This window comes from Bubalus kerabau, chromosome 16, assembly GCF_029407905.1.
Source record: "Bubalus kerabau isolate K-KA32 ecotype Philippines breed swamp buffalo chromosome 16, PCC_UOA_SB_1v2, whole genome shotgun sequence".
NCBI classification, from domain to species: Eukaryota; Metazoa; Chordata; class Mammalia; order Artiodactyla; family Bovidae; genus Bubalus; species Bubalus kerabau.
Window position 1 is genome coordinate 16,324,254 of NC_073639.1, and position 8,499 is coordinate 16,332,752.

General features: G+C 42.2%; 1 non-coding gene across 1 annotated transcript; it reads right to left on the reverse strand.

The window, feature by feature from the left end:
- Positions 1–5,321: 5,321 nt before the first annotated feature.
- Positions 5,322–5,425, reverse strand: LOC129630483 (U6 spliceosomal RNA). The gene has a single exon (XR_008703736.1). It is a non-coding gene; the product is annotated as a U6 spliceosomal RNA (small nuclear RNA).
- Positions 5,426–8,499: the final 3,074 nt, after the last annotated feature.

The window sequence follows — 8,499 nt, forward strand, 5'->3', positions numbered from 1 at the left end:
CCCTGCCATGGCGGCCACATAAGGAAACCATGGCGCTCAAGGCTCTCAACACATGTAATTCATTTTCTTCACAGAATGACTCAAGAAGAGATTTTTTAGAATTTAATCTGAGTCTCAGTAATTCAATTTGTGGAAAGGAGCAAGCAAAATTTTAATTCTATCATAATGAGTTTCATGTGTGAATGTTAACTAATGTTTTTGCTGGGAAACATATTAGGTAAATAGAGTGGGGAACATGGTGAATGAGGACAGCCAAAGGATCTCCCTGAAGGTTGGGGACTGTTCCCCTGTGTACACCCAGGAAAGGCTTCATGAAGGCAGTCTGGGGCAATCCCATCACTGGTCTCCACGCCTGAACTTGAAAGTCCGTCCACACCCAGGATTTCTGTTTCTTCTTAAGCAAGCAGGGACTGGTTTTGCGTGCCCTACCCAGACACAGCTTGATGAAAATGTAACCTTTTCACTCACTTTCTGGGCTCTACAGGGAAAAAAAAAAATCAGCTTTCTCCTGTTAGTAATTAAACCAGCTGTCGTAATGCTTAGATTGGGTCGCAGTGCTTTTCATGTGAGCTGCATGGCTGACTTTTTGCTTCAGAAACTTGGCTGGTGCTTCCAGCAACCACTGTGAAGTTGGTAAAAGATGGAGCTACTCCTGCAGTATCTGACCCTTGATCAGAGTGGTAGAAGATTTCTGTGGTTGCCATGAGGTTGTCTAGATTATGTAATTTCATCTTTGCCAATACAATATTACCAATGCAAGAGACAGAGAGAACTCCCTAGTTTATGAATAGCATGTTGACTGTTATTTCCTAAAGAAAACCACCCAAGGCTTCTGTGAGATTTTAGTATTGTGCTAAGTGAGGAATTGGTTAACAACAGGTGTGTGTGTGTGTGTGTGTGTGTGTGTGTGTGTGTGCGCGCGCGCGCACATATGGATAATGGCCGGGCGGCAGGGGGGCCTTGTGTTTGGAATTCTGGTAAGCCTGCTTTTGACTGTCTTTCATACCAGCTGTATTCTTCCCTTTGGACATTTTCACTTTTGACCTTTGTTGATTTAAAAGCAGGGGAAAGATCTGTAAGAACAGGAGAGGAATATGCTGCTGCTGCTGCTGCTAAGTCGCTTCAGTCGTGTCTGACTCTGTGCGACCCCATAGATGGCAGCCCACCAGGCTCCCCCATCCCTGGGATTCTCCAGGCAAGAACACTGGAATGGGTTGCCATTGCCTTCTCCATTGCATGAAAGTGAAAAGTGAAAGTGAAGTCTCTCAGTCGTGTCTGGCTCTTTGTGACCCCATGCACGGCAGCCCACCAGGCTCCTCTCCCATGGGATTTTCCAGGCAAGAGTACTGGAGTGGGTTGCCACTGCCTTCTCCGGAGAAGAATATATTTGCCCACAAATGGAATCAACGTGTCTTCTTTCTACATTATACAACAGCGTCACTTGCCGTTATAGTATTGGTGTTCTTGGTGGTGTTGGATGGAAGAAATGAGAACCCCAGATTACAACAACAGTTATGAAACTGGTAAATCTTAAAGACATTGATGGGAAAATGCGTAAACATATAGGCATTCTTGGGCACATACTTATAATCAGTTATTGGGAAGAAAGTGATTATTAAGGCAAGAAGGGGACAGCTAAGCCCACCCACAAATCTCAAGATCAGTGAGTAGCCCAGGCCATCCTAAAGCTAGGCTATTTGACTTTTAGGAATATTACAAGAAGGGCCCTTGCTCTTTGAGAACCACATGGGCTACAGCTGTGTTATAAGGGCACCTGCCAGTTGGTGGTGAGCATGCTTGTTGTGAAAAAGGGTGGGTGGCCCAACACCCAGGAGAATGCAGCACCCCGGTTTCAGACGTGAGAGAAAGTTAGCTCTACCCTACTCACGGCGCTCCCTTGTCCTTGTAGATGCTATAAATATGAGCCAGGCCCACCACTGAACGTTTCACAATCATGTGTGTATGTGTGTGTGTGTGCTTAGTCGCTTCAGTCGTGTCTGACTCTTTGCAATACTGTGGACTGTAGCCCACCAGGCTGCTCTGTCCAGGGGAATTCTCCAGCCAAGAATACTGGAGTGGGTTGCCATGCCCTCCTCCAGGGGACCTTCCTGATGCAAGGGTCAAACCCTCATCTCCTGCATCTCCTGCATTGCAGGCAGATTCTTTACCCACTGAGCCACCTGGGAAACCCAATCCTTATCATAAAGTTGATAATTTTCATGAAAAAAAAACTGAGGCTCAGAGAGATAGATTCCATGATGAGATGGCAGAGTAAGATTCAATCCTGTGTTGGACCAGAAAACCCTTCTCTGATTCACTTCATCTCACCTTTATTTACACCACTTGCAGTTGGTGTTTACCTCTAACTTCTCCATTCCTCCATCCATATTTCTATGTTCAGTTCAATTCAGTTCAGTCCCTCAGTCTTGTCCCACTCTTTGCGACCCCATGGACTGCAGCACACCAGGCCTCCCTGCCCATTACCTACTCCTGGAGCTTACTCAGACTCATGTCCATTGAATCGCTGATGCCATCCAACCATCTCATCCTCTGTTGTCCCCTTCTCCTCCCGCCTTCAATCATTCCCAACATCAGGGTCTTTTCAAATTTCTATGTTAAGTATTGCTGAAAATTTCTGCCCTGGGGGATGGGGGCTGGAGGAAGAAAAGGAGTTAGTTTCCTCCTTCCTGTTTGCATACCTATTTCACTTTCCCACACACAAGTTCATTTAAGTCTTAATCACCCGCAAGCAAGAACATTTCAATGTTGCGATCTGCCACAGAATAAGGACGTTTTCCTCAATACGAAGCTCAGAAGTGATTGCCAAATTAATCAAGTTGCCCGAAGCCTTGATTGTGTAGAAAATTTCAATGGAAAATGTTCCATTTTACTCTCTGCCCCACCTCTCTCAGCACATCGATAGGTCCTCATAGAATGCCTTCCTCAATTATTCCTTAGATTTCAGACCTGGTAGAGGAGAGAAGGGAGAGAGCCTTTTGGAGATAATTTTTCAAATACACAGGGAAGAGTGTGGAGAACAAGCATTTTCCTACATTGCTGTTGATTAAGAAGTGTGGAAAGACCTCTCTAGCAACTTTGTGATACGTTTCAAGAATCTGAACAGTATTTATTGCTTTATGATCAAACAGTTCTGCATCTGGGAATTTATTCTAAGTCAGTCATCATAGACATGTACAAATATTTGTATGCACAGAATTGCTTATCACAGAAATGGATTATAATAGCGAAAAATGGGAAATAATCTATGTCAATGATAGGGGCTTGGTTAAGAAAATCATGACACATCCATACATTATAGTATTATACAATCAGAACAAGGGGCTCTACAAAGAATGCTTAATGATTGGAAGAAATGATCATGAAATATTATGCAAATAAAAATATTTCAAGAAAGTTCTTTTGCTTTCATTCCAGAATCACATTTTTTTTCACTTAAGCAATTTTGTTCCTGTACCTCATTCATTCTTTGACTCTTTATTTTTTAAATTTTTATTGAAATATATATACTTGATTTATGTTGTGTTGGTTACAGGTATACAACAAAACATATGTATATATCAGCATATTGATATATATATGTATTTAAATTCTCTTCCATTATAGGTTATTACAAGATATTGAGTAGAGTTCCCTGTGTAATACAGTAGGTGCTTATTGGTTATCTATTTTATATATAGTAGTGTGTATATGTTAACCCCGAATTCTTAGTTTATCCCCCCCCATTTTCCTTTGGTAACCATAGGTTTATTTTATATGTCTGTGAGTATTTCTGCTTTGTAAAAAATATTTCAAGAAAGTTCTGTTCAGTATGGCACCTACGAGCCATATGTGGCGATTTAAATTTTGTTAAATGTAATTAAAATTTTAAATCCAGTTTCTCAGTTGCACAAGGCACAAGTATTCAATAGCTATCATATTGGACACTGCAGACATTTGCAGCAAATTCTGTTGCAGGATGCTAATATAGACTATGATTATATTTTTTTCCCAATATATATGTGCACACAGAAAAATTAGAAAAAGAAATATGCACAATAATAATTGTGATGACCTTGTTTGGTGGGACCAGGTAAGAGGTAAGCAAACTTTTTCTGCAAAGAGCCAGATGGTAAATATTTAGACTGTGTGGGCCATACAGGCAGTGTTGCAACTATTCAACTCTGCCGTTACATTGGCATATATAAGCAGCTGGACATGACTCTGTTCCAATAAAACTTTATAAACAGAATCAGGGAGTAGACTGAATCTGGCCCAGAGGCCATAAAGTGACCACTGGATTAGATAATTGGTGATGTTCGGGTTTTACTTTTTATTTGTTTTTGTCTGCGCTGGGTCTTTGCTGCTTCAGGCAGGCTTTCTCTAGTTGCCGTGAGTGGGAGCCACTCTCTGGTTGTAGACGTCTCAGTGGCTTCTCTTACTGCAGAGAACTGGCTGTAGGTGCGTGGGCTTCAGCAGTTGCCGTGGCAGGTAGGCTTAGCTGCCCCAGGACATGTGGGATCTCAGTTCCCAGGCCAGGGATGGAACCCATGTCCCCTGCATTGGCAAGTGAATTCTTAACCACTGGATCAGCAGGGAAGTCCCAACGTTTGGGGTTTTTTGATGTACATATTCATATCTGAATTAGAAAAATAATTTTCTTTTTAAAAATAAAACTCACTGGAAAAATTATAAGTTTATACATATATTTCCAGACCTGAGGCATCTGGATACAAATATATGGAATTCTTTGTGAAGTAAGGATGCCAATTATTAATTTATTCAAACTGTCATACACCAATGATGCCGTGTTCTCCTTCCCACTCCTGCCATCAAGTCTGTCATGCCACACTTTCCAGCTCCCACAACACAACACCTGTTGCTCCCCTAATTTATTTGCTGTTTGTGTAGTTTTTATTTCATAGTAGAATACAATCAAAATACACTTGATAAATTCCACCTTTTTTTTTCTTTTTTTCTTTTTTTTTTTTTTTTTGGTGGAGGGCAATCTGAGATGCTAAAAATGATCAAGTGCTTTTACTTGCACCTTTTTGATTCTTGGTGAAGTTGAATATCTTTTCAAATGTTTATTGTCCATTTATATTTCTTCCTTCAATTGCTTTGTTCACTTCCTGTTTCCACTTCCCTACTGGAATGTTTTTCTTAATGATATGGGAGAATCTTTCGGTACAACGACTATTAAATTGTGTCTTATGTGTGCTGCACATATTGTCTCCAGGGCTACCATTTGTCTCTTACCATTGCTATCTGCATATATTTCGACTTAGCCATTAAAATTTTTTCTGCTATCAAACCTGTCTTATAAAAATATGGATTGCTTCATGAATCTGCATGTCATTCTTTTTCAGGGACCACACCAAGCTTCTCTGCACCATTCCACTTTTAGTATATGTGCCAAAGCTAGCACTCCCCTAATTTATTAATTTAACTTCTTTGGAGTATAGTGCCTGGGTGTTTGTCCCTGAGATTGCTGAGATGGAAATGAGCCTCTTAGAATACAGTTTCTTGGTGACACCAGTGTGTGCATCCTTTGCCTCACGTGTTGCCAGGAGAATGTCCTACATAAAAGTCTTTCAGGGCATGTTTGGTGATAGTGAAGGTGGTGATGACCTTGCCAGCCAAAATTCTGTCTGTTAACAGAGTCCCCAGTGACTCTAAATAAACAGAGAGCTACCGCAGACACTCGGATGCACGCTCTCTGCACCAGCTGCTGATGCTCTGCAAGGGGAGCCGATGGAGAATTCAGGCGGCTGGCCTGTCTCTCCTGCAGAAGAGGTTGTGCTCCTTTCTTGGTTTTCAAACTGTGCTTCTTGAGTCCTGGGCGAAGATGGATAAGAGTTGAATTTTAGGGTCTGGCCCCTTACTTGGCTCCAATCAGAATATTTCCCCAGATACAGCCACTCTACAGATGGGGCTTCTGAGTTCAGTTTGGACCAAATATTTGCTGTGCGTCTTGAGGAGGGTGGGGAGGCTGGGGTGGGGAGGTTAGAGGAGAAAAAAGATTGTGAAAAACACGGCTAAATTCATCATCACAGACTGGTGGGCGGTGGGCTCTAGCCATGCTTTATTGGTTCCAAATGGTGTTACAAAAAGTTAAAATCTGAAACCAACGTTTAAAAAGAATTTTCACATTGAAGAGCTTAAACAATAAAACACCCTGTGTCTCTGGATTCTTATATCTCAGCAAAAGAGATTGCTTGCTTGGGAACATTGATAGCACGGATCAGCTTTGTAATACTTTGCACTTTTTGAAACGTTTGGTCTTCTTTGTGATTGTCTTAAAATTTTAGTAAATGCTGAGATAAAACCATATTGACCAGTTTTTTCAAAAATCAGAAAATCTGGCAATAGTCACCTCACCATCTGTCATAATGACAATTAGCAGGTGCTGAGAAACAGCTGCTGGTTTTAGCCAAGACATGTCCTCTCTGTCACCCGGCCCCCACCACCCGCTCCTGTATGACTCTGGGCCCTCCCCACTCATTCACAGAACCTGCCTTGACCCTGGAGCCATTTGAGTTCAAGATCCCGAGGCGAGATGACTGTTAAGGCCCTTGCTATTCCCATCATCTATTGGATTTCCATTACATCTATGGCAATTAGTACTAAAATTAAAGCTAATATCCTTTCTTTAAATCATCCTCAGTTTATGAACATCTCAGCCACAAATTTTCTGCTCACATTAAGTTCTGGGGTCAGGAGCCATTTTTTTTTTTTTTTTCCATGAACAAAGAGGGTGTGAAGCCTCCAACCAAGCAAACAAGATTTCCCTTCCAACAAGTGCCACATTGAGCTTCATGGGAATCACTAGGAATGTTCTCCATATCTTTCTGTTTCTTCCTCACTTTGGGGAACAGGGTAAGGTTGGACTTTGTGAAGCCTTGATGTGTCCGAACCAGGGAGTAGTGAGCAAAAATGACTTGTGAGACTTCTGGACCTTAACATGTTATATGATCTGAAACCCTGGGCGCTCTTCCCTTTAGAACAGAGATTGGCCAAGTCCAAGTTCAAGGCGGTGACTGTGGCACAGGCAGCCTCACTCCCTAAAGCGGCAGTGACCGAGGACCCAGGAGCTCGTGATAGGCCTGTGCTGTGAGCAAGCAGTAAAACTGCAAGTTTCCAGATCTTGAGGCTTGGGGCTGCCGGTTACTGCGCTACAACCTGGTCTGTCCTGACTCCTTTGTCCTAAATGAAAGCACCATTTTCAAGCCCTCAAGATTGGTACTCCCACCTAGCCAACCATTCCTCTTCTCTCTTTGAAGTCCCTTCCCTTGACTTGAAGCACGGAGTTAGAATATTATTAAGCAGTATCTACTACCACCATGTCCTCACTTCCTGGCGTTTGGCTCTCCACTTGATCTTTACCGCCATGTCCCTCTGTTACTTCATAGATTAGAGGTCCTATGTGTTTCCAACTCTGAATAATTCATCTTCATGAAATCTCAGTATTTCACTTAGAACATTTATTTCTTTCATTTTAATATTTTATCATTTTTGTCCTAAATGTATGACCTTAACTGGTTGCCATGCATTTTATTTCTTCTTGCCTTAAATATTTTAAAAGTTTCAAAGTACAAACATTTCTCATCCGGAGTGTAACAAAAAAATTTGCTCAGTTTCAGTTCTGTATTACTTAATCGTAACAGAGTGGCATTCAAATGATTGTTTTCTGATTTCTTTCTGCTTTAGCTTCGTCCTCATCTTTTTCAGAGTATTTTTTAAAATAATTTTTTTTTTTTTTTAAATTTGGGTGTGCTGGGCCTTTGTTGCTGCACGGGCTTCTCTCTAGTTTGGCAAACAGGGGCTTCTCTCTGGTGCCTTCTTGGGCTTCTCATTGCAGTGGTGGGGGTGGTTTAGTCGTGTCTGACTCTTGCAACCCCATGGACTGCAGCCCGCCAGGCTCCTCTGTCCATGGCATTCTCCAGGTAAGAATACTGGAGTGGGTTGCCATTTCCTTCTCCAGGCTCATTGCAGCGGCTTCTCTTATGGCAGCACAGGCGCATGGACTTCTGAAGTTGCAGCTCGTGGGCTCAATAGTTGCAGTTCCCAGGCTGTAGAGCACAGGCTCAATAGCTGTGGCCCGTAGGCTTAGTTGCTCTGCTACATGTGGGATCTTCCCAGATCAGTAATGGAACCCACGTCTCCCACCTTGGCGGGCAGATTCTTTACCACTGAGCCACCTGGGAAGCCCCTTTCTTAGGATATTTTAATGCCTGGCATTTGGCCACAGTGCCTACAGCTAAGAGGTGGACTGTACAGCTGTAAGAACTTCTTTTTAATGGCCGAATAGCATTTGTAGCAACATGGATGGACTTCACTGTTATGCTAAGTGAAATAAGTCAGACAGCAAAAGACAAATCCTGTATGATATCACTTATATGTGGAATCTAAAGACAACCCCACCCAGCAAACTAGTGAATATAACAAAAACAAGCAGACTCACAGATACAGAGAACAAACTAGTGTTTACCAGTGGGGAGA